Source organism: Arvicanthis niloticus, chromosome 15, assembly GCF_011762505.2.
Source record: "Arvicanthis niloticus isolate mArvNil1 chromosome 15, mArvNil1.pat.X, whole genome shotgun sequence".
Classification (NCBI taxonomy): domain Eukaryota; kingdom Metazoa; phylum Chordata; class Mammalia; order Rodentia; family Muridae; genus Arvicanthis; species Arvicanthis niloticus.
Window position 1 is genome coordinate 3,561,281 of NC_047672.1, and position 25,532 is coordinate 3,586,812.

The 25,532-nt window shown below is 44.1% G+C and overlaps 1 protein-coding gene across 5 annotated transcripts in view; it reads left to right on the forward strand.

Annotated features, from left to right (window-relative positions):
• Window positions 1–25,532, forward strand: part of Dpp6 (dipeptidyl peptidase like 6) — an 859,276-nt gene that overhangs the window by 569,679 nt on the left and 264,065 nt on the right. The gene's annotated exons all lie outside the window — the stretch shown is intronic.

Genomic DNA, 25,532 nt, shown 5'->3' on the forward strand with positions numbered 1-25,532 from the left:
TCCAGCATCCCTCAGAATTTTAATTGCACCCAAATTAAGTGGATGAGACCTCAGATGGGTCTCAGTATCCTGTAGCCACTTGGGCCAAGAGTGAGACATAACTTGGTACCTTTTCTACAGTGATTCTCAAAAGGCACAGGAGAAAGCCCATTATCCTTCACATGGTGACCTGCATTGTTAGCATTTATTGCCTCAATTAAATTATCTCACATACTCCTTAACTACGGCAACCTGCAGGAACCTAATTAATTATCATTGACATCTTCCCAAATATGGATCACCTTCTTAATTAATTTTTCTTCTTGGTTCTCTCTGTAATTGAGCAGAAACCCCTAGGGGCTACGGGTCTTCTACCTGGACCTACATTTATGGTCAGGTGGCTATTTCCATCTCTTACCTTCATAGTTAGCTTCTCCAGAGCCTTGACTACATTATGGTAATTATATTTCACTCATAGGCCAGACTTTCTGGCATGTAATAAAGTCTTAATAAGTATTAATTGATTGACTGACTGAGTCAGCAAATAAGAAGCTGCATCTGTCTTTGTTCTGTTTCCTGATGCTATAATAAAATGCCCCAACAAAAGCAACCCAGGGGACAAAAAGAACTATTTGCCCACAGTTCCGGGATACAGCCCATCACAATGTCAACAGCTTGGGAGAAATGGTCATAGCATATCCACAGTCACGAGTAAAGAAATACGTTTGTGTGTATTTCTGCTCAGCTTACTTTTTCCACTGCCTGGGGAATAGTACCACCCATGGTTGGCAGGTCTTCCCACTTCAACTAACATAATCTGGATAATCCACTATAGACATGCCAACTCACGACACTCTCTTATTAAGACTCTTTGCTCAGATGATTCTAGATTGTGTCAAGTTGACAGTTAAAACTAACCAGCAAAGTCTCTATGGAAAAGTCCTGGAGGTCAGCTACATTTCTAGTTGACTGATGACTAATCATCTTCTTTAGCCCTCCTGATGCTTAACACTAAGAAATTCTTCACACATGGTTAATAGCAGTTTTACACCCAATCCTATTGCCTTGCTTCAACGAGCAGTCTCTCATGGAGCATAGGGATGACACTTCCATGCCCTGACCCATGTATTGCTCATCCTTTCGCTACTAAGCCAGATGTGGTGCACACTCTTGCAATCCTACCCCTTGGAAGTTCTAAAGGAGGCACTTGAGTTGAAGGCCAATCTGAACTGTGTCTGAAAGGGGTAGCTACAATGGCTGGAGATTCAGCTCCCTGTCAAGATACATCTCTGTGACCTTTACTCTTTGCAAGGTGAGGAATCAGGAAGTCTGTTATTTTTCTTAGCTTCTCTCAGCTCAAATTATTAGGCATGGTTTTCATCAGCTAGTGATTGACATAACAAATCTACCATAGGTTGGTCATGTGTCCCCAGAGGTCCATGTATTTAGGGTTAGGTACTATAGGTACTATTGGCAGCTTGTGGGATCTTTCAGAAGTGGTACTTGGGGCTGGAGGGTTAGCTCAATACTTGAGATCATTTACTTCTCCATTAGAGGACTGTGGGGAGCCGACAAAAGGCGGTAGGGTAGAGCGGCTCTCAACAGAGGACCCAAGTTATGTTTCTAGCACCCACATCAGGAAGTTCACAACTACCTATAACTTCATCTTGAGGGGATCTGATGTCCTCTTCTGACCTCCACCCACACCCTCACTCACACATACATACCCCTGCCCTAATGTACCCATGCACATAAATAAAAGCATAAACTAAATCTTAAAAGAAGTGAGCCATTTTGGGAAAGTCATGTCCTTGAGGGAGATAGTGAGGCCCCTTATTCTTTCTGTCTTTTCATGTCCCAGCTGTGAGAAGATGCGTTTTCCCAACTATGCATTTCTTGACTATGCACTGACACACTGTTGTCCCATCCTGAAGCAGGCATCAGAGGCATAAAAGTTATGGACTGAAACCTCTGGTACAAGACAAGGTTGATGCGAACAGGAAGAAGAGAGAAGCATCAAGTTCAACCCTCAGCCCCTCCCAATACCATGTCCTCTCCCCACCCCATGTTTTCCAGTGTGTGATGCTCATATATGCATGGGTATGGAGCTGGAGCATGGTTCACCTATCAGGGATCACACCCGTAACTGACTCCCTTTCCCTGGCTTCTACCAACTGTCAACAGCACCCCAGCTAGGAGCTAAATCTACATGGGTTCCATGCCTTCCTACCCCTTTGCTGACTCTCAAAGTGATGAAATAATGGCATCTTTTTGAGCATCTCTCTAAAGGGCCTCTGCAAGCATCTAGATACTGGCCAGAGCTCCTTATTAAATGAAAATCAGGTTCTAACAGGGCAGGATGGGTTGTATTTTAACAGGCATGTAGGAATCAGGAGCTGTCTGTGAAGGACAGGACAGTGGCACTGGGGTTCTCCTCTCCTCCCACTCTCATCAGCCATATACCACTCTGTGAAAGGTGCCTGCTGGTCTGTTCTAAGCCTGGCATCCTGACTGTCACAGCAGAAGGACTGGAGGTGAGGGGTGCATCTGTCAGCAGTTTCTCACAGCCTCCTGAAGCCTTGGGCAGCTGAGTGCAGTGTGAGCGCTACTCTTTCCAACACATGCTCACTCATCACTGATCTCTGCTGCTTTGTTTATTTTCATGTTGTGTCTGATCTCTTCCCAAATACCTCTGAGAATCACATACTGTCTACTGTAGTTAAACTATGTAAAGACCAACCCCTAGGGATGAATGAATAGGGTGAACAGAATATTTATGATAATATTTTATGATAATAATAACAACAACAAGATGATTATCTGAAAGACTTGGGTGAGTTTAACTTTGTTTTCTCTCATTTTTTTTATTTATTTACTTTTATTAGTGTGTCTGTGTGACTGACACACTGTGTGCAATGTCAATAGAGGCCAGAACCAGATGTCAGATCACTTGGAACTAGAGTTACAAACAGTTATGAGCTGGCAACACAATGGTTCCGGGGACCAAACTCAGTACTCTGCAAGAGGTGTGAGTGCTCTTAGTAGCTCAGCCATCCTTCAGCCCCTGGCTTTGTTTTTAATCTAATACTCTGAGTATGTTTTCTGCACATATGTGCTAACTCGGGGGCTGATAAGTTTTAACTTAAAAATTCTTTTTAAATATACTATTTGACTAATTCTTTGGGATTTCACATATACACGTGATTTCTTTTGATCCTATTCACCCTTCACACCCCACCAATCTTATGTCATCCTTTTACCCTCGCATTCTCCAACTTGTGCTGCCTGTACAAGCATAGGACGGAGCTATTCACTGGGGCGTGGTTGAGCTACCACGGGCCACACCTTTAAGCAAAACTGACTCCCTTTCTCTAGCAACTACCAACTGTCAACAGACTACAGCTAGGAGCTAAGGAGAGCTCTACATTCTCCTTAGAGGATGGGTGGGTCCCACTCCTTCCCACCCCTTTGCTGCCTCATACTCCCACAGGACATACAGTATAAAAAGATGATAGCTAGAGATCAGGAATTCATCCTTAGCTCTTAACTTCATTTATTTAAGATTGAGTTTAATGTGGCTCAGGGCGGAGCCTGACTACTATACTGTATGTCCTTGTAATGTATCTGTGAAAGGAGCCTGTCACATATCCTGAAGAGGGTGGTCAGCTCTCCTCAGCCCAAAGATGCACCCTTAGGCTGAGCTCAGAGTGGAACTCACAGTAGAATGTAATGCAGTATTTCAGGGGATACTGCTTCCCCAAATTTCTTCTCAATGATTTTATACATTGAAACAAAATTTTATTACATACATACAAAAAAAAATGTTTATCCTTAAACCAAAGTATGTAGTTTAAAACACAAACGTAGTAGAGGCTGGGGAGCTGGCTCCATGGTTAAAAGTGCTTGCTATTTTCCAGAACTTCATCATGGTACCAGGGGAGACTGAGTGCTCGGTTGGCCTAGCTACTATAAAACAATGTGAGTAGCCAAAGCTAACTCTTGGGACACATTTTATTCTCGATTCATAAATACTCATCCTCCACCTTCCAGAGGACCTGAGTTCAGTTCCAGCACCCAACTCGGGCAGTTCACAACTACCTGTAACTTCAGCTCCAGGAGATCTGATGACTTCTTCTGGTCTTTGTGGACACACACACACACACACACACACACACACACACATGGATTATACACATGTGGATGTATACACATCCACATCACATAAATAAAAATAGAAGTCTTTAAAAAAAACTTTATGTTGGGTTTAGATCTCAAAATAAGTCAGGATTTCTAAAAGTAGATTGAAAATAAAATTAGAAGCCATTGTTTCACTGACCAGTGAGCATTAGGGACAATGGCCACATTAGCATCCCCTGGAGCCAGTCTTTAAACTATTAAAAGCTTTTCTTCCTAATTACCCAGATCCCAAGACAGTGCTTAAAAGGAAACACAAGGTGGTAAACACTAGAAGTTTCTATTTCACTTTGGCTCCCAGGAGAGTCTGCTTTCCCTTTGATTGTATCCTTGTCTTCAATCTTCACCTCCTGACTCCTTTGGATCATAATCACATAGAGAGAAACAGATCAGCACAATGCCACGTTCCCACCCACCCCACATACACACTTGATAAACAGAACGACAGGGTGACACAAGGATTGCAAGACCTAATGTGAATGGGATGACTCAAATTTTAAACTAGCACCTTTGAGTGTGGCGATTTAACATTCTTCCAGGCATGGAGGAATACCGAAGAAAGACAGTCAGAACTGAGGTCTTGCAACAGAACCAGCAAGCTCTTCTCGTGTGTTCGTCAAAAATATTTCACTGGTGTATCTTCTCGTGGCTTTCCCTCTGGGTTAGTAGCCTCCTTTTTAAATTATATCTTATTATTTATAGCCACTCTTTCTCCTTCCTTCCCAGTTCCACCCTTAAAAGCCCTCCCTCATTGTCCCCTTATTCTCAGAAAAGGGGAGCTCTTCTTGGGTACTACCCCACACTGAGACCTCTAGACTCAGCAGGTCTAGGCACATTCTCTCCTATTGAAGTCCAGCCAGGCAGTCCAGGCAGGGGAAAATAGGTCCGTTTGCAGGGAACAGAGACTGAGACTAACTCCACTCCATGTCAGGGGACCCCTATGAAGATCAAGCAGCACATTTGCTTCAACTGTGTATGGAGTCTAAGTCCAGATCCTGTCTGCTCCCTGGTAGGTGGCACAGGCTCTGCGAGCCCCCATGATCCCAAGTTAGTTGACTCTGTGGGCCTTCTTGTAGTGTTCTTGACTCCTCTGACTTACTTACTTCTATCCCCCATTCTTCCACAAATCTCCATGGGCTGTACCTGATGTCTGGCTGTGGGCCTCTGCATCTGCTTCCATCTGTTGCTGGATGGAGCCTCTCAGGAGACAGTTGGGCTAGGTTCCTGTCGGCAAGCACAGCAGAGTATCATTTACAGTGTCAGGGGTTGGCTCTCTCACATGGAATGGGTCTCAATTTGGGGCAGTCACTGGTTGGCTGTCCCCCTCAGTCTCTGCTTCATCTTTCTCCCTACGCATCTTGTAGGCAAGACAAATTTTGGGTTGAAGGTTTTATGGGTGGATTGATGGCCTCCCTCCTCTGGGAGTACTTCTTGGCTACAGAAGGTGGCCACTTCAGTCTCTCTGTCCCCCTCTTTAACCTGTTTTCAAGGACTCCATCATGGTATCAATGGAGACGAGGCTCTCCATTGGTCTAGCTATGTAAAACAATGTAAGCTGCTAAATTCATATGTTTGAAGCACCTTTTATTTGCTTCTTAAATATTCAGACTCTACTGGGTAGGTGTGAGACATGGGACTCTGATTTGTTGAGTGATTTTGGATGACAAACACATACAGACATGGTCAGAGCTTGTAGGCATCACATAAGACATGTAAATTGTTTTGTTTCAAAGGTCCTGGTTTGTTTTTATTTGCCTGACCATGCCAAGACTGTCTCTGAAACATATCATGCAGTGACCAGTTATGAATGAACAGGTGGACTTCACTTTTTTTCTGGAAATCATTTGCCAAATAAGTGCAAATGTGAGGTAGCAGTGATTCTGTTGCTGTGATGAAACACTCTGACCAAAGGCAAGTTAGAGGAGGAGAGAGTTTACTTCATGTAACACTCTGAGGTCATACTTTATAATTGAGGGATGTCCTTGCAGGAACTCAAAGCAGGAACAAGAGAGGAATAGCACTTGCTGATTCACTCTCTGGCTCAAGCTCTTATACAGCCCAGGGATGGTGCCACCTATAGTGGATGGAGCCTCCAATACCAATCATCAATCAAGTCAATCCCTCACAGACATGACTACAAGCCAGTCTGAGCTGGAAAATTACTCATTGTTCCCTCTTTCCAGATGACTCTAGGTTGTGTCAAGTTAACAATAAGACTAAATTGGCACAAAGGATAAAAACCCCACAACTACAACATGAAGAACACATTTTTTAAGTAGATGAAAGAGGAGGAATTGGAAGAGAATGAAGAGAAAAAGAAAAAGGAGAATGAGACAGGTAGATTACAGGTACCTAAAGTATATGTTGACTTCATAGGAGTTTCAGAGGATTTAAAGACCTGGGTGTCCTGGGATATCCAAAGTAGGCTCCTCACTCCTCTCCTCACCTCTCTTGCTCTCTCTTGCTTCATATTAGCTTACCCTATCCTCCTCTCCATCTCCCAGCCCCCAACTATGAACAATATCACACCAGCAATTAGGCATGCCTACGTCTATTCTTTCTGGCTGGTGACCTCTTTGTTCTTCACATGAGCAAACTGCAACTTCACAATGTCTCTGAGCCTCTCAAGGATCATGGATGATCCTTGTAACCAAGACAAGACGTCAAGTGTGTCTGCTCCAAAATTACAATGAGGACCCCACACCACCGCACAGGGGACGGATTCCTGGTTCAGGGGACACTCTTGTTCTTTTAGCATTTTGCTATGCATCTAAGGACATTTTCTAAAGATCGCCTGTAAAGCACACTTGAGGACTGAGAGCTACACCGCTCTAAAGAGAAACCCAGGCAGTACCCTGGGAGTTTGTACCCATTTTCCCAACCAAGGCTCATTGCCCCATCTGCAGCATTAACTGGAATTACCTCGGAAGACCATGCATGCTTTGTAAGTCCATTAGCAACAAAAGTGGCACAGAGCTGATGTGACCATTCACTCATCACCTCTGAGGCACTCCACTGAGGCAACATCACCTGCCTGTAAGCAGAAGCCGTGCTTGTGACAGACTGACACTGTAATGGCCGTTCCAAGACCCCTGAGTGCTCACATATCAAGAAAGCTTTAGGTGTGAGCTGTGAAGGGCACTGCAGTTGCAAAGATGATGACATGGACCTGATTCTCAGTCCCTGCCCAGATATGTAACTTCTGATGCTTCAGCTCTCTGGGGACTCCAGGCAGGTTCACCCTGGGATGGCCTCTTAAGAAATTTACTTAAGTTGATATGAGCAATTGAGACTATAAAATGTATTGCAATTAATTTTTATATTTTATTTTTATGTGTACGTATGAATACTTACATGCTTGCCTTTGCACCACATGTGTTTGGCATGTGAAGGCTCAAAGAACATGTTGGTTCCCCTGAAACTGGTATTACAGGCAGTTGTGAACCAGCTGCTGAGGGTGCTGAGAAGTGAACTTAGGTTCTCTAGAAGAGGACTCCTAACTACTGAACCGCTGAGCTATCTACATTGTAATTTTTTTAAGGAACTTAAAAGCAGAGAATGAAGTCTGATTGTAGAATCACATGTAGACCAGAATGTGATCCTTAAGCCCTGTGTACAGGTGTAAACAGGGATTCTTCCTGTTTTTTGTGGCATGCTCTGCTCTGTGGGTTGGACTCCTTCCAGTGTGGCACTGCCAGAATCCTAGGAGGTGAGGTAAACCAAGAAGCCATAAGGGCTGTCTGTCAGGGTTCCCATGTTATCCACACAAAAGACTGCATCATATAACTTCAATAAAAGGCATACTGTAAAGAACGAGACCCCCAAGACCAAGTTCTCAGCACAAAGGAGATTTATTTGCTCCAGAAGAACAGAGGGCAGGAAATAGGAGACAAAAGACAAGGAAATAGAGGATGAGGGAGAAGGGAAAGGGAACAAAGGAGAGGGGAGAAGAGGAGGAAGGGGGAAGAATAACTGCCTCTGGATAGAGAAGAGACAGACAGCTGTGGGCCACAGGAAAAAGCTGATTTATCAAGCTGAAAGAGGAAAGCCCTTGTTAAGATGAGATGTTGAATTTTAATTGGGCACATTAATTAGATGATCCAAAGGAGGCTTTTGATCGCTTGGCTTCAATACTTTGATAGATGGACCTTGTATGTCAGTTTCAGGAGGAGAAAGTGGCCAAATTAGGGAATAGACCTTGGACTATTCTTTAGGAAATGTAATCTAATGGATTTTTAGCAGGACAGAGGGAATGTGGAAGAAGGGCAAGGCTTGCCAGAGCCATATGCTCCAAGTGTCCCTTCATATACTATGTATAACCTTCAGGTCAGTGTTAACAACAAACTTATGTAGTGACACATCACACAGACAACCCTCACCCAGGGTCTTCACATCTGAAAGAGAGGTTCTCTTATCTTTTTACAATTGTCCCTAGAAGATAGACAGATGGGCACTTTGCAGGTTGTATTCCTTGTTGTATCGCCCAGGGACTCCTGTGGGAAGAGGGAGCCAAGAAACTCTAAGTCCAGTGCTCTCCTTTATCCTGCCTCCTCCGAGCCGGCCAGTTCCATGCATGCATGCTCGCTCACGTTCACCCCACCAGCACCAAGAATAATGGTGATAAATGGCAAGACACAGTCCTCCCTTGGGCCCTGCAGACTGGGAGAGGCTCTAAGTTAACACAATGAACCGAGTGTGGATCCCCAGATGGTAGAGTAAGAGTTCGAAGAAAGGGCAGCTTGTGCGCCTGGGAGCCTAAAAGTCCCACAGGGTGACATTCTCATCAAAGTGGTATTTGAGCATACCGAGGACTTTGCCAAGGGAAGTGGTTGCTAGCTTAAGTGGGAGGGAGGAACTTGAGACATAAGGAAGGCCAAAGCACATGGGGCTTATCGGATGCTGATCAGCACATTGATCAGCACATTGATCAGCACTTTGGTTTGGTTTGAGGTTAGACCATTCAGAGAGACTAGCGGAAACAAGACCTCAGTGTGAGAGGGCATCAGATATTGGACTTCTGGGATAGGATGCTCCTCTGGGACCTAGGGCTCTGATGGCCTCTGAGTGGTCCAACTTGCCTGCTGCTTTCTTTGTGCAATGAGGGTAGACAATTCATAAGAGCTATGTTGGGGTTCAAGTGTGAAACTTGCCCACTACTGGCTCTTGTGTTTGAACTTTTGGTCTCCTGCTGATTTTTGAAAGTGGTGAAGTGAGTCACTGACAGCTAGCCTTAGGCTTTGATAACTCAGTTCCACTTTCTGTCCATGCTCTGCTTCCTGACTGTGGATACAGTGTGACCCTGCCTCATGCTCTTACCTTCATGCATTCCCAACCATGGTGTGTTGTAACTCGTCCAACTGTGAGCCAAATAAACCCTTTCTTACTTAAGATGCTTCTTACCAAGTATTTGGTCACAGTCAAGAAAAAAAGCAGCAAATACCAGCAGGGAAAGGACACATTGCTAAGAATCCTTCCCCTAGTGAGTTCTCTGAGGCTATCTCTGGCAAACAAAATGCCTTAGACAGGGCTTCGGGTAGGAATCTGAGACATACACACTATAAGCTGGTGGAGAAAGGAGTTCAGAGAGCAGAGTTTCACTGGAGCTGTGTTTGCAGGCTAATGAACATTTGAAATCCTCCTGCTTCAAGAGGGCATGCCCCCTTTCCTTGGGCCTGGCCACAGGAAACCCAGGCCAGAACACATGGCTCATAACAGACACTTTACAACCCATAGTCTCAGGTTTTCAGACAAGATTCTCACAGGTATACGTCTTAAATTTTAATGAGCTACCCATTATCTGTTAAGGAGGTTTCTCTCTCTCTCTCTCTCTCTCTCTCTCTCTCTCTCTCTCTCTCTCTCTCTGGAATAAACATTAGCAAACTTAATTTATTCCAGCAGAAATACAAAGGTAAGTGGGTATCTGAAAAGCATCCACTCTAATCCCTTTCCTCAAACTCTGAGCTAGCAAATCTCCTGCCTAAAAGGAATAAATTAATTTTTGAAGAGTGAGATGAAGAAGCAATGAACACGAAAGTTATAAAGATTCACTTAATGTGACTTTAATGTGACTAGACTTACTTGGCCCAAAGGGGGCTCTGGGAGCCCGGGGGTTTTGCTAAATGAGAATTGTCATGTGGTGGAGGGTCCTGTGCTTTGTGGCAACGTTCCCTGAAGGCAACTTTAGCAATACAGTCCCCTGAAGGTGGAGGATATTGTGCATGTGGGCACAGAGCCAACAGAAAATTCAAGCTCCTGTATGCCTGTCAGGATCCCTCATTCCACTGTGAGCTTCAGTCTTTGAAGAGGCAAAGAGCCTGCTCAGACCTGGCCCATCACACCATCCACACACGCCTCAAGTGGGTCTGAAGGGACCCAAAGCCCACTTCTTACCACTCAAAAAGATGCTCTGAGAAATTGACAAAAGCTGTCCTTAATGTGGCTTTGAAGGGCTGAATGACAAAAAAAAACCCCACTGCACAGGCATACAGCCCTGAGGTGGAGTCCCTGCACCCACATAAAAGTGGATCATGTTGGCATATGTCTAAAACCCCATCACTGGGAAGATGGAGACAGAACACTTGCTGGCCAGCCAGTCTGGCCATACTAGTGAACTCCTGGGTCAAAACCAAGGTAGAAAAAAACATTTGACAGTGATCTTTGGCCTCCACAGGCATTTGCACACACACATGCATATTCACATGCTCATATATGTACAGGCATAACTGAATGCACAGAAACACGCAAAACAAGTATTACTTTGAAATGAAAAGAATGTGCATCCGGGGGTGGGGAGTTGTGCTTTAGCTTCTAGTACACTTGAAGAACACACACACACAAAATAAAATAAAAAATTTTAATTTTAACATTTCCTGGGATTCTGTTCTAGAAATTAGAAAATAGAACCTAGTTTGTCCCCCAGATTCTTAAACTTTATCTCTCAAATCTTTTCCACAGATGAGATATATATTATCTCATATATATAACTATCTTATAGTTACAGATGAGATATATATTTTCCTCACTGAGGTTCACATAGGGAGGGGCTAGAGAGATGGCTCATTGGTTAAGCACACGGCTGCTCTTCCACAGGACCTGGGTTTGAGTCCTGTCTCACAGCCATCATAACTCCCATCCCAGGAGATCTGATTCCCTCCTGATGTGACAGTGACCATGTGAAAGACGGAGTTTTATACTCAGTGTTCTTTGTTTAAGATCTAATAATAAAATATCATTTTGGCTGAATTTTATCTGCTTACCAAGTTCCCTTGTTCAGTCTCTCAGCACCTTTTTAGGTCCAGAGCAGTTTATGAACTAGTGCCCTCTAGTGGCTAAGACTACACTTAGCAAGGACAACATTTTAGTCTGGCTGGAGAAGTAAGGTCAGCAGTTAAGAGCTATAACGCCTCACTGAAGATGTATGTATTGTATATATTGGGCAAATAGTCATGAAGACAGATACTATCCAGATTGTCAACTGGGTATATAATTTCTTTATCACTTGCTTATTAATTCACTTATTAATATATAATATTGCCCCAGGTATAAGTTTAGCTGCCTGTCATTTATAATAGTGTTAATGATGTGACATGCTATCATTTTCACAAGAACTCTGCCTTCTGCCAAAGCTGAGAGCTCTGATAATTATTTTCTGAGCTGCAGTTAGGTGTGATGGGGGATACAGGAAAGGCTCAGTCAGGCGAACAGACAGGACCTAATTTTCCAGAAAAAAAAAAAAAATCACACTTGTCTCACTTTTCTTTTTTGTCCCACAGATCATTACAGCCCCAAAGCTCAGGACCATATTTGTCAAAATGTGAATTAAACATTTCCTCTCAAAATAGCCCTCCTTAACTAAAAATAAAGAATCAGGTGGGTTTTATAATTTAAAGGTCAAAAGAGCGGAGTGAACAGAAGGTGGACTTCCTCCCTTCTTTGCTCACGTTGCTTGAGATGAGATAGTTTGCAAATTGTAGTTTGCCATTTTAAATCCTCCATGTGTGAGGCTGAGCCCACAGGTTGGTCCGTGCAGTCAGGGTGAGAGTACATGAAAGGATACAGTCTGAGAAAGCAAGTGCTTTACCTGGTTAGAAACAGGCACTGAGAACAGTTCCAGGCTGTCATCAGAGAACTGGGACTGCCAGGCATGACCCTCATCACTTCACACTGGTGGCAACACTGCAAACTGACTCTCACGCTCACATCATAATCTGCCCTCAGACATGGAAGCCCAGAGCTGGAAGGCACCCCCTCTACCTCCATGGTCTTGTCACTCCCAAGAAGCCTCCACATGATATATCCATGCCCTCCTACAAAAGTAAATGTTTACATTTTAGAGTCCATGTATATCACAGAGAAACCATGGAAAGGATAGCGCTCCCTCACGCCAACACCCAGCTTCTCTGATGTCTTTTACACCAGCATGATGCACTTACCAAGGTTAACAAATACTGATACACCATGATTAACTGAAATCTAATCTTTTTTCACACCTCCTTAACATTTAGCTATTAGTTCCAACACACAGACACATACACACACACACACACACACACACACACACACACACACACACGAATCCCATCCACGGCACCCAGATTCTTTTAATCCCATGTCTCCCTAAGGTCTTCTTTCTGTGATATCTTCTCAGACTTTCTTATTGTTATACATTATGCAGGTAGAGTGTCTCTGTTAAACCCCCATTGCATTGTTGGAATAAGTCTCATTTGGCTATGGTATATAACTTTCTTTAGGTCCTTGGGCTTCGTGTATTGCTATGGAGGTATGTGGCTACATTCATAAGCAATAACTGCCCACAGTTTTCTTGCTGGAACAGGCTTCATAGAATCCTTTTAGTTTGTGCCTGGCAGTGTGTTAGTTTATTGAAGGTTTAGTTGGCTGGATACACCGCTGTTGGTTGATAGTCTTCCCTTGGTGTGCTGGGTCCTATCCCACTGCCCTAGAAACATAACAGCTAATGACACAGAATCTGCTACTAACCTCACTGAAACTCCTGTATACAAGATGGGTCACCTTTCCCTCACTGCCAACAGAATTCACACTTTGTCTTTTGACAGTTTGATCATGAGATTTCTAGGTGTCTTGATTTGGGTTTCACTGCTGCAAAGCATTGGTTTTTCCTATTTAAAGTATTTTTAGCAAGGTCTCATTATTTCAGCTATTACCATTACTTTGGTAATTCCTGTGTTAAACAATTGTCACTGGCTATTTCCAAGAAATTCCCCAAGGAAAAGGCCATTTGCAGTGAGCCTGGGCTGAGTCAGCTCACAGAACAACGATACTCCAAGCATACGTGTCTAACCACCTGTCAGGTCAGATCATTATGGGCAACCAGCTGGGGAGCCTCCAAGGAGACCACAGATGCTCCCTTCCCCCAGGCTACCATCTTCATAGCCCCCACTGCTGTAAGACTGCACGTTTGTAAGCCTTCTAAGGAGCTGGGAAGAAGCAGATGGAAAAAATATAGCTTAAAATGCCCAATGCTCTCCCATGACTGAAGATAGGTGTGTGTGTGTGTGTGTGTGTGTGTGTGTGTGTGTGTGTGTGTGTGTATGTGTAAATGTTTCTCAAATTGTTATGCAAAAAAATCACTGTATAATTGCTGAGGTTTTAGAAAGTTTATCTTGACAACATTAGAAGAGTACGGGTTTTGCAGACTTTCAAAGGTCACCCTGGGCCATTCCAGATGTGACTCTTCCCTCTATGGGATCACACAGACTCTTTCCACAACTCTGATGCATCTGATGTTGAAGGGTACCCAGGAGAATTCTCTGCTTCCCAATGACACTTACACAAACTGTTAGAATATCTTAAAATGTCACAAACTCCTCTGCTGCAAGTAGCAGATTATTTAAGAGAGCTGCTTTTACATATGTACAAAACTGTATGTTTTAAAGCTACTCACTGTCTCCTCTACAGAAGTACCATTATTTGAAGGAAAAGACTCTGAGGCATTTATTCCACAATTCTGGGACCCTGGTTCTGCAGGGAGCAACAACCTCCTGTATGCACGTGTACTTTATTTTCCTAATGTATCACATTGATGATGTCGCTACAGTCACGTAGCTAAATTCCTCTACTTAACCTATACAACCATGGCTCCCCACTGAGAACCCTGCAAGTCTGCAAGATGGATCTGTGCAGTCATAGACCCGCTGACCCTGGGCCACTAACCTATTTAAAAGCAATTTCTCTTGAGTTCTCTTCTACACAGAATGCTGAAGACAAACAAAACAAACCAAGAAAACCGCTATCAACAAAAAACAAAGATTCTTCCAGGCATGGCACAGGTGGTGCATGCCTTCAATCCCAGCACTAAGGAGGCAGAGACAGATGGATCTCTGTGTGTTTGAGGCCAGCCTGAGTTTCAGGCCAGCCAGAGCTATACAGTAAGATAGATAGATAGATAGATAGATAGATAGATAGATAGATAGATAGATAGATAGATATCGGATGAGAAAAAGCAGAGGCTTTGCCTACCTAATTTTCATAGAGACACACAGGTTAGTGATAGTCTGCACACTTGGGACATTAGAAGTAGGACATAGGACACCCCATCACTCCCAACACCCTGTAGAAGCCTCTCAGGTTAATCCGGAAGTAACTATGGAAAGGCACCATTAGAAATGTTCTATCTGACCAGTTATGACAATGACTATAAATTTCAGGTCTCATCCCATACCAACAGGGAAGGGCAGAGCCTCCTTAAAATGCACCCTGTGAGATCAGAAATTAAAGGCCCCAATTTCTGAGCTTGAGACCACGCCAAGTTCACTACAGTCTCCAGAAGATGCAGAAGTTGCTTTCCAAAGTGAACAAATGTGTCAGCTGACCTCCTGAGGCTTCTTCCCTGATGGCCTCTCAGCATGAGCTTGAGAGGCCATGCCATATCTTCATTATCAAAAGGACTTTAAGCTGAGTGATTGAAGGTTATAGCCACTAATGGAATGATGAAGATTTTTTTAAATGGACCTTTGTATTACTGGAACATACTTAGAAAGCGCACTCCAATAAAGAGATTCGAGAACATTCAATACACTTAAGCCTTAAAGCATAGTGCTTACAAGAAGGGGTACTGTTTGAAGACTTTGTGCTGGCGGTTTTAAAGGAATTTACGGGTATAGATTAATGGGAGTCTTCAGCCATTCTGAACCAAGGATACAATGTGGGCACAGGTCAATCCAAGGAGGACACATCAGGCAGAAGCAGGACTGGAAGGGTGTAGTGTATTACCACTAATTATTCACCCACTGAGAGAAATCTCAGAGGCCCTTGCCCTAAGGTTGGCCAGTCCAAGACTACCCATCTCCATCATGTGACCACCCAGTGCTCTCAGTAGAGAACCAAGGTCATTGTTAGATTGTTTGTCGTGATATTGCATTAGAATACGCCTTTGGAACTTTCTGTTCCTGTATATAACTATTGCTTTTGGAGTAGCTTAGAATCAGTTTAATATTTTCTGTGAGCACTAATGTGTTGAGGAATAGCCGTGCTGTTTAGTTTCGTCTTTTTGTTTTGTTTTTATGTTGTTCGGTGGATTGGTTGTTTATTTTGTCAACTTGACACAAGCTACAGTCGTTTAGAAGAATGAACCTCAACTGAGAAAATGTCCCTGGCAGGTTGTGCTGTGGGCAAGCCTGGGGTAAATTTTCTTGGCTGATGATTGACAGGTGAAGGCTCAGCCCATTGTAGATAGTGACACATTAGGGAAGGGGTCCTGGGGTACATTTGGAAGCAGTCTGAGTCTGTCATGAGGAACGCATCAGCAAACAGCATGTCTCCACGGCCTCTGCTCCAGCTCCTGCCTCCGGTCCTGCTTGAGGTCCTTCCCTGACTTCCCTCAGTTGATGAGCTGTAATCTGTGAAGTAAAACAAACCCTTTCCTTCCCACATTGCTTTTGGTCATGGTATTTTAACCACAGAAAGAGAACCCAACCAAGACAGAAGCTGGGCTTCATCCCTGTGCCCTGTGCCCTGTGCCCTGAGCTCTAAAGACTCTGGTGTCTGTGAGCTCAGCTCAGTGGAAGAAGCCCAGGGGATTTTCCTTGGTGATTTTTGCTGCACTGTCAAATGTTCTGTTCTGAACTCACACTGGCTTGACAGAGTGAGTGATCATAAGGAGAATGAGAGAGGCGGTAGAGGCCCCGGGGAAATTAATTATTGTATTAATTGCTGATGTTTGTCTACAAAACTAGTATTAGTTGTTGGGGTTGGAGAGAAGGCTCAGTGCTTAAGAGCACTTGCTGCTCCTGCAGACGACCTGGGTTTGGTTGCCAGCACATGGGTGGCAGCTCACAACCTGTAACCCCCTAGGATTGCCTAAAGGACCTGATGCCTTATTCTCACCTCTGAGGCCAGCAGGCATATACTTACATGTAGTCAAAACTCTCACATACATAAAACATCTATAAAAAGGTCTAGTATTGATTTATGAATGGAAACTGAATAGTGAGCTACAGAAACATTCCATTTTCCTAACTTCTTATGACCTCCCATTGATCTGGTGCTTCCGTGGCTTTTATATTTCCAACGAAAATGGTTCAAACATTAGTTGACAATGCCATTTTTGCCATGCTATGAATGACCCTAACGTAACCATCAAGATATTTAAATTATTGAGTGAACAGTCCCCTAGCTGTGGCTACACTGGCACCCACCATAAGCAGCTCCTTGGTGCTCCAGTGAGGAGGCAAGGAAGGTTAGAACCGGCTATTCCCAGGTCTCTGAGCCCTCCAGCTCCATCTAAAATCATGGAAGTCACAAACTTTCTGTTTGGGCTTCTCAGTTGAGTATAGTTTTAAACATCCTTGTTTAACTTTGATTGCTACATTCAGGGTGAGTTCTCCCCTCCCAGATACACCCAAAGGTGTGTCTCCATGGTGACTGACACTCAGTCAAGTCAACATGAAAACTTAACATCCATTTTCTTGGTAGTATCACTGACATTTCTAAGATTTCTCTTCACGTGTGGTAGCCCTGACATAACACACAATTAAATCCTTAAGTATCCATTGGTGGAGAAAATAGAATTGCAAGGGAAGATAGGTGGTTTGGCATTCATTTACATTGCCATGACATTTGGTTTATGGGAGAGACATTTTTGATGAAGAGATTAGTGAGGTGAGCGATGTCACACCCTGAAGTGATCCCCCCCAGTGACCCCCTCACATGATCTAAACCCCACCTCCTATTATATCTACCATCAAACTATGAACCAGCAATGATTTGTTCCACTGACTAAGCAAGAGGCCTTGTGATCCAATTAGAACCAACTGAGGACCACTGAGGACCAGGCTTTTAACATACACCCCATCCAAACTGTAACAGACCCAAAATGCCCAGTCACTCCGCTCCTGCCTCCCCACCCAAATGAAGCCTCACATCACTGAACATTTCAGAACAGAAATCAGATGTAATGAAAAGAAAGTAAAGTTGTATTCTCTGGCCAAAACTAAACTAAACTAAAATAAAACAAAATATGGATTTTTCTGATGATCTCTTGCATTTTCTAGATTCGACTTCATTGAAGGCTGGATGCCACAGTGTGGGGGAATTTGAGGGTGGGGACATGGGAGTGGTTGGCTAGGTGGGAGCACATCTTCATAGAAGCAGGAGGAGGAAGATGAGATAGGGGGTTCCTGGGTTGGGGGAAGGGGGAAAGGGATCACATCTGAAATATAAATAAAATGTCCAATAAATAAAAAGAATAAAATGAGTATCTGTTGTGTTTGTAGATACACCAAAATTCAATGGCATGATTGGGGCAGGTATCAGAAAATGCCACCTCAGGGCTACAGTGTTTACCCACTGAGTGTGCTGGGTGTGAGTGAGGTCTTTCTTTGCTTCGCTCCCTCCTCCAACAGGGCCTAGTATATAGGAATTACCTCAGGAAGACCTGATGTTCAAGTTGGAATTGTGGTGTGCTCCCTGCAGAGCTGAGGCAGATGTGTCCAAATGTTTTCTGGAAACAGAGAGACCCCTAGGGAGCTGCTGCACACACGAGCAGGCCAGCACTCAGCATGGTGCCCAGCCCAGGCAGCCACCACAGCAGTGAACAGCAGACAAGAGACAGACATCTCATCTGCAGTGAGGAAGCAGAGTGGCATATTGGTGTTCAGCTTGCTCTCTCCTCGCCAATCTGGGACCCTACGTGGTGCTACCCACATTCAAGGGTCTTTCCACCTCAGTGAAACCTCTCTAGAAACAGCCTTAGAGACACACCCACAAGTGTGTCTCCTAGGGTAATCCCAAATCTTGTCACACAATTAAGACAAGCCTTCAGAAGAGTGGCCACCCAGCATGCATGGTTCTTGTCCTGTAAAGTTAGATATTATAAAACAGGCTGTTTTCCAGGCTAGAAAATGAACAGAAAAGTCCATGACCTGACTGAGGTAACATAGTTGCTTGCAATTGTGGGAATTTTCAGAGTAGGAAGCTATTCTAATCTATGTTCTGCCTCTGATTACAAAATGAATCTAAGGGCTTCTTCAACTCACCATGGTCACATAGACCTGTGACTATTGTGAAGCAAGTCTCACAAAGCTTAGGGCCTTGGCCCCAACACTGACGTCTTTCAGGTTGTTGATGATTGCCCTAGACTGAGTAGATGTCAGTAATCAGCAGAGCTTGAGCAGGTCAAAGCCAGACTGAAGGACTCTGTGGTCAGCTCAGAGTTCCAGGACAGACATTAGTCTATGTCAGCTCTCCAGCTCCACCACCACTCAGAAGTGGTGGCAGATGGCAGTCTGTGAAGAAGAGATGCAGACCCCAGAAGCCATTCACATGGTCTGATAAAGCAGATGGCTGTAGGTGAGCCACACACTACAGGAGAGACCTGCCTCAAGCAAAGTCTCACGTGCGATACCTGCCAACCCTCCCTGAAGGGCACAACCTACTTGGCCCACCATGTCATCAGGCATTTTGAGGCTTGACAGACACAAATGAGCAAAGCAGGGGGAGAGAATTATCCCTCCACAGGAGCCTGCCTCCTTCCTTCTGCAGGATGAGAGCCACTAATGCACAGTCTCTCGATTTTCCACCCCAATGCCTTAGCCGCAGTAATCTGGGCAGAGATCCCCTGCATCCTGCAGAGATGCCAGCCTTCTGCCTTTTGCATATGGGATTGTTCTGTGTGTTTTTAGGGAGCAAGTTGTGCCAAGGTGAGCTCCTTCATGGTTCCTGCCCCGAACTCTTCCAAAATTGTTCTTCACATCTTTCCTCATAAGTCAAACTATGGAGGGATGTGTGATAAAAGGCTGACACTCAGAGAGCGTGCAGAGGCTCTCAACCCCACCTGGCACTTGCCTCTCCCTTTACAAAGGTCTTCACTGGGCTGATCTCAACCCTACTGCAGTAGTTTGTTCAGAAAATACTTTACTATGAGGAAGTACCAAGAGCTAAGGCAATCTGACTCTTGAGACACTCAAAATAATAGAGTTCCAGCCAAATTCCTCAGACTCCTGATCCAAACGGGGCTTCCAAGTGATCCAGTCTATTTGTGAAAACTTGTGTAGTTCCAGAGAGCAGAAAATTATAAACAATGTGGATTTAAGCAAGATAACATAAATTAGTCTGTTAGCTTTCTTTCCCCCCCCCCACTTTTCTCCCAAATGATCTTTAACTGTAATATTTTCTCTTGTTGCTTCTTAAACTACCTGGGCATGCCACTGCACTGCTGCTGACATCATCTGTGATGTCACAAGGTTGGTGACCATCGCATGACTGCTGATATCATCTGTGATGTCACAAGGTTGGTGACCATCGCATGACTGCTGATATCATCTGTGATGTCACAATGTTGGTGACCATTGCATCACTGCTGACATCATCTGTGATGTCACAAGGTTGGTGACCATTGCATCACTGCTGACATCATCTGTGATGTCACAAGGTTGATGACCATTGAATCACTGCTGGTATCATCTGATATCATACGGATGGCAGCCATCCACATTGAACCCTACAGACTATGCAGTATTGAATCTTCTTCATAGTTCCAGAAAGTCCTCTGGCTAAAGAGCTATGCCTTGTCAATCAGGCAATATTGATAGTGTCATCAAAAGTGGTATTTCTACCATGTATAACATTAAACTGTATGTATATGTATGCATATACATATAATAAGCAATTTTAGGTAAACATAAAGTAATATGATCTTCTATAGCTTTTCCAAATATTTTTCATGTTAGTCTACTTCCAATATCACCCAAAGGTCTCATGCTCTAGTTCTTCCCGCCACAATGGCTCCAGTGAGCGAGTCTGAGCTTAGGGGAGGGGACAGCATACCTCTAAGGACTCTGCTTGAGGCTTTCTCTACCTCTTTGTGACAGTCAGTCTGTGGTGGGGCCTGAGACAGATGCTCAATGTATGGATTCCAAAATAAAGTTTTTCTAGCCATCATCTATCTCTCTTCTCCTCACTAGCTTTCCTTGATTAAAAAAATCCCCCGTGTTCTACACAGACATTAGTTGTTGCCAATAACAGTTGACTTTTTACCATGCAATTACCCAGGTTTTAATAATGGATACCAAGTATGAGAAGCCCACATAACACAATATTTCCACATATCCACAACCCATATTTTATCATAGATGGTCCAGCCTCTATACTCACAGGAGTGGAGGTTGCCAGAGGCAAGTGGCTGCAGATGCCCTGAACCTGGAGGGCCCAGATTCCGAACAAAACTTCATCTGGGTAAAGGTGAGCATGGCTCAGCCTCCTGATTCATTCCTATTCTCTAGAGCCCACAGAACCACAGTGTGTACTTCCCTACAGGCTGTCCCAACACAGTGTTAAGATCTGGGAGCTCTAGAACCTGAGGGAGCACCTGAGTAACAGACCATTCTGGAACGGTCTCCCATGGTGCTGGTGACAACCATTTCTCTACCTCCCTCTTGAGTCCTGGCTGCCAAACCTTCTCCATGAGGTTCCTCTTGTAGGAATAGGCAGTTGGTGCTCAGATATGAAGGATCTTGGTTAGAGCTTTTACTATCAGGACTGAAAGAAAATTAGCCTTCTGAGCCAATGTTGCCAGCCTCAAACACTTTTGTGACGTAAACTACAAAAAGAGAAAGAGGAGGAAAAAGAAGAGGAAGAGATGGAGGAGAAGGAGGGAAAGGAGAAGAAGGAGGAAGAAGAGAGGAGGTAGAGGAGAGGGGCAGGGGGAGAGAGAAGGAGAAAATAAGAAGAGGAGAAGGAGAAGGAAGAAGAAGAGGGAGGAGGAAGAAGAAGGAAGAGGAGGAAGAAGAGGAAGAAGAGGAGGAGGAGGAGGAACAGGAGGAGGAGGAGGAAGACACTAAAAAACAAAAGGTGATTTTTAAAAATGCTTTAGAAGTTTACTTGTGTCTCCTCCAGGCCAAAATATACATGTATCGCTCTGTAGCCTTCCTTCAGAACTTCAAAATGTCAGCTCCTAAAGCATCTTCATCTCCCAAACCAGGGGTCCCTGTGAGAGACAGCCAGCCAGTCTCCATCCCCCTGGACGGCCTGTTCTGCTTTACCTGAACACCAGAGATGGCTGCCCAGAACCTCCACTCACTTCCATCTCGTGGTGACTTCATAGCCTAGCAGCCCTGTGCAGCTCGGCTCTGTGCACAGGGCTCTTGCCCTCTTCTGCTGTCTCACACTCCCAGGACACAGAGTTCCCCTGGTTTATTTTCTCTTCATTTTCTTTCTTTGTTTTGGGGGTGAGTGGTGTGGAGACAGTTCTGGGTTAGCCCCAGGCCTCACATGTGCTAGCTCACTGCTCTGTCACTAAGGTATGTCTCCACTCCTTTCTTTTTTTTCTTTATCTTAAGACAGGATCTCACTAAGTTGCTAGTCTAGAAATAGTAATTCTCCTGCTCTTAGCTTCCCAAGTAGCTGGGGTTACAGGCTTTGCCCAAGCCTAGCTCCCCCTGCACCCCCTTTTTAAATAAAAAGAACTTACAAAAAAGGGAAAAAAGAAAAGAAAAAGAAAGGAAGGCAGGCAGACAGACCTGGGAGATGGCTCAGTGGGATAAAGGTGCTGCCAACCTGACAGTCTGAGTTTGACCCCCAGCACCTACATAGTGGAAGGAAACCTCAGACCCCTACGACTTGTCCTCTGACCTCTGCCGATATGTTGTAGTGCACTTATGCCCACCTCAGACAAACTAAGTAAATAAACAAAATGAAACTTGACAAAGATAGGTCTAAAGGATAGTGCATGTGTGCCCATACCTACAACATGGTTGATCTCCTACGTCACCAGTACCTGTGACATGTGATGCTTTATCCCAGACTGTGCCCTTTATCAGTGTCTTTGTGAAGTGTTTGAGTGTTAATCTCAGCAGCATCTCCACTCTTCTCTGAATGCTGAAGCATGTGCATCCCAAGAAGCTCTTCCAGCAGGACAAGAGCAGGATTGCATCTGGCAGAGATACTGTGATCCCTGTGGTCTGTCACTGGAGCCGCAGGCCACATGTGATGTCCTTGCTCATTCTCTGAGCATCATCTACAGACTGCTGTAAGGGTCCCAGTTACAGATGACTGCATCTCTTGAGTGTCTCTCAGTGTGCTGTAGCTTCTCCTTTACCTTGAAAGCAGATTATTTCTGTTTAGGCCAGTCACATGGAATCTCCCTCCATGGATTTGCCTAACAACTTCCATCGATTGACAGACAAATTAGCACTGTCCACTTATTATACTACTAAGACAAGTAGGCTAAAGAGTTGACAACCAAATTTTCCATTATAAATGTTTTGTTAGGGTTTTTTTTTTTTTTTTTTTTTTGGTGTGGTGGCATATACCCATAATCTCCACACTTAGGAGACTGAATCAGTGGAAATAGCAAATATTATGGGCCTGTCTTTGACTATATAAAGAAACGAGACGTTGTCTGTCAAAAATCATAGATTAAATCTAAATTAATACATTAAACAATACGATTAGCATTTTCTGTGACATAATATTTGGTATTAGACAAATATCCTGTCAACTTTTCAACAGAAGTTGGTTTCACAAGCTGGCTACTGGTTTGGATGAGCAGAGCCTATAAAAGGCTCATGTGTTGTAGGTGTGGTCCATCCCTGACTGGGAGATCTAGCCTTTGAGAGGTGACCAGATCATGAGGCCCTGAACTGATAAATTAGTACCTTACTTATAATAAGTTGTTTAGATGAGAAGCCTAGCTGGACAAAGCAGGTCCTGGGGTGAAGGGGGATGCCCTAATAAGATATACCCTGGCCCTGGGCCTTTTTTGTTCTCTGCTTCCCAGCAGCCATGAGGAGAGCAGCCTCTGCCCCATGCTCCTGGGACCATGGTATTTATTCTGCCTGACCTTAGGCCCAGAGCAGTAGACACAACCAATAGGATCTCTGAAAGTATGAACCAAAATAACTCTTTGTTCCTTTAAATTGTTTCTCCCACATATTTGCCATGGCAGCAAAGGCTGGCCACCTTTGCAACTCCGAAGGCCCTTACCTGAACTGAGAGCTTCAACAGGGGCCACAAATGTGGAATGTCTGAACTGACCGTTGCTTTCTTTATGTTACTGAATTTAAATTCACTAGAACAAGGGGCCTATTACCCAGAAACTGGTGAGTCCATGTGTCTGAGCAAACCAGGTCCTTGTGACTCACTGTAAGTAGGAGCTCTCAGAGTAGGACCCGACACCATAGCAAATACAGCCATGGGGAGGCTTGGCCTTTCCAAACTCTTTTATGAGTATGATAAGGAGACTGGGTTTTCTTTTCTTCTCATTGTATACTTTAATCAGTTTTAACATTCTTTTGACATTCAAATTGTCCTAATCAGCCACCAGTCACCTTCAGACATGAAGTGTTTGTATTCACACACCCGGACACTTGTGGCTCATAGTCAGATGCCTCTTCTTGACTCTGGCAAGTTGTGCACAGGCAGCTGGATTCAAAATGCCCTCCCTATTGGTGGCTAAGGCCTTCTCTGCTTCATGGCTCAGGCCCATTCATCTCGTGATGATCGGAGAACCAAGCCTGGGCACCAACAACTGGGCAGAGCCTCAGCTGCCTTCTGCTCTTACTGGCCGATTGAAATTGTCTGCTTGGTCCAGGGAAGTTAGTATAGGACTCGGCAAAGACCTGGAGCCAGTTCTTCAGCTTGACAGAGTCTTAACATGCCCCATTCATCACAATGCTCCTGTAGATTTGTGCTCTGACCAGTAAGATGCCCAGAAACATAAACCATGGAAACAGACATCTGTCCTTGTCGGAACCCTTTTGCAAATTTACCATGATAGGATATTAGCTTCTGCAATACTTGCACGATTTTAAATATGTATCTATTTTCTTTCATGGAGAAAATAATCTCAGTTCCTAATGACACTAATAGAATTACTTATTGACTCAGAGTCACACTAGAGTGTGACTTGTGATTAGCAGGGGACTTGAGTGCAGCAGTAGGTGTAGCTGGCCTTTGACTGTCAAGTTTCTTTAAGTGAGAGCATGGCGGTTGAGTCATGGTGCACATGAAAAAGGCAACAGAGGAGCCAGCACACCTTGAACACTTTCTGGGTGAGCAAAGTGTCCCTAGGTTGTTTTGTTTTCTCTGCATCATTGTCATAGTCCCAACTTTCCTGAGTATATTCACATGGAAATGAGTCACTGATCTACCTCAAGCAGACACAGGGGACACCTTCCACAGTGCTCACTGCCTCTCTGTGGAATAGTTCTCTGGAGTACAGGAAGATTGTGTATCTTTAATTTCAAATAAAACAATAGACTTATCCTAGGTCATTAAAAATATATGAATTTCCAAACACATGACTGCCCTTGACATTCTCTTGATATTTGGGTTCTCACATGTTTCGGTGTCATGATTAGAACCCAGAGCCTTGCATGTGTCAGGCAAATTTTCTGCCCCAGCTTTAAGCTCCGATTTTTAATGTATTGGTTTCAATGGTACTTCTAGAACTCCTTTTATTCTACCAACCATAATCTCATTTAAGATATCATGTGATGTTTGAGCTAATTCTAATTTCCTTCCTGTGCCTGTGATAGAACATTGATCAAAAGCAACTTAGCAGAAGAAAGTGTTTGTTTCAGCTTACCGGTCACAATCCATCAGAGGGAAGTCAGGGCAGGAACTTGAATCAGAAACCATACAGGGACTTGACTTACAAGATCACTCACACACCAGCTCTCTTGTATAGACTAGGACCACCTGACTAGGGAATAGTACCGCCTACAATTGGATGGGCCCTCCTACATCAACTAACAATCAAGACAGTCCCCCTCAGGCATACCCACTGACCAAATTATTCAACGGAGACTCCCTTCTCAGATGACTTTACACTGTATCGGGTAGACAGTTAAAGCTAACCAGGACAGGGTTACCCTCGGTTATTT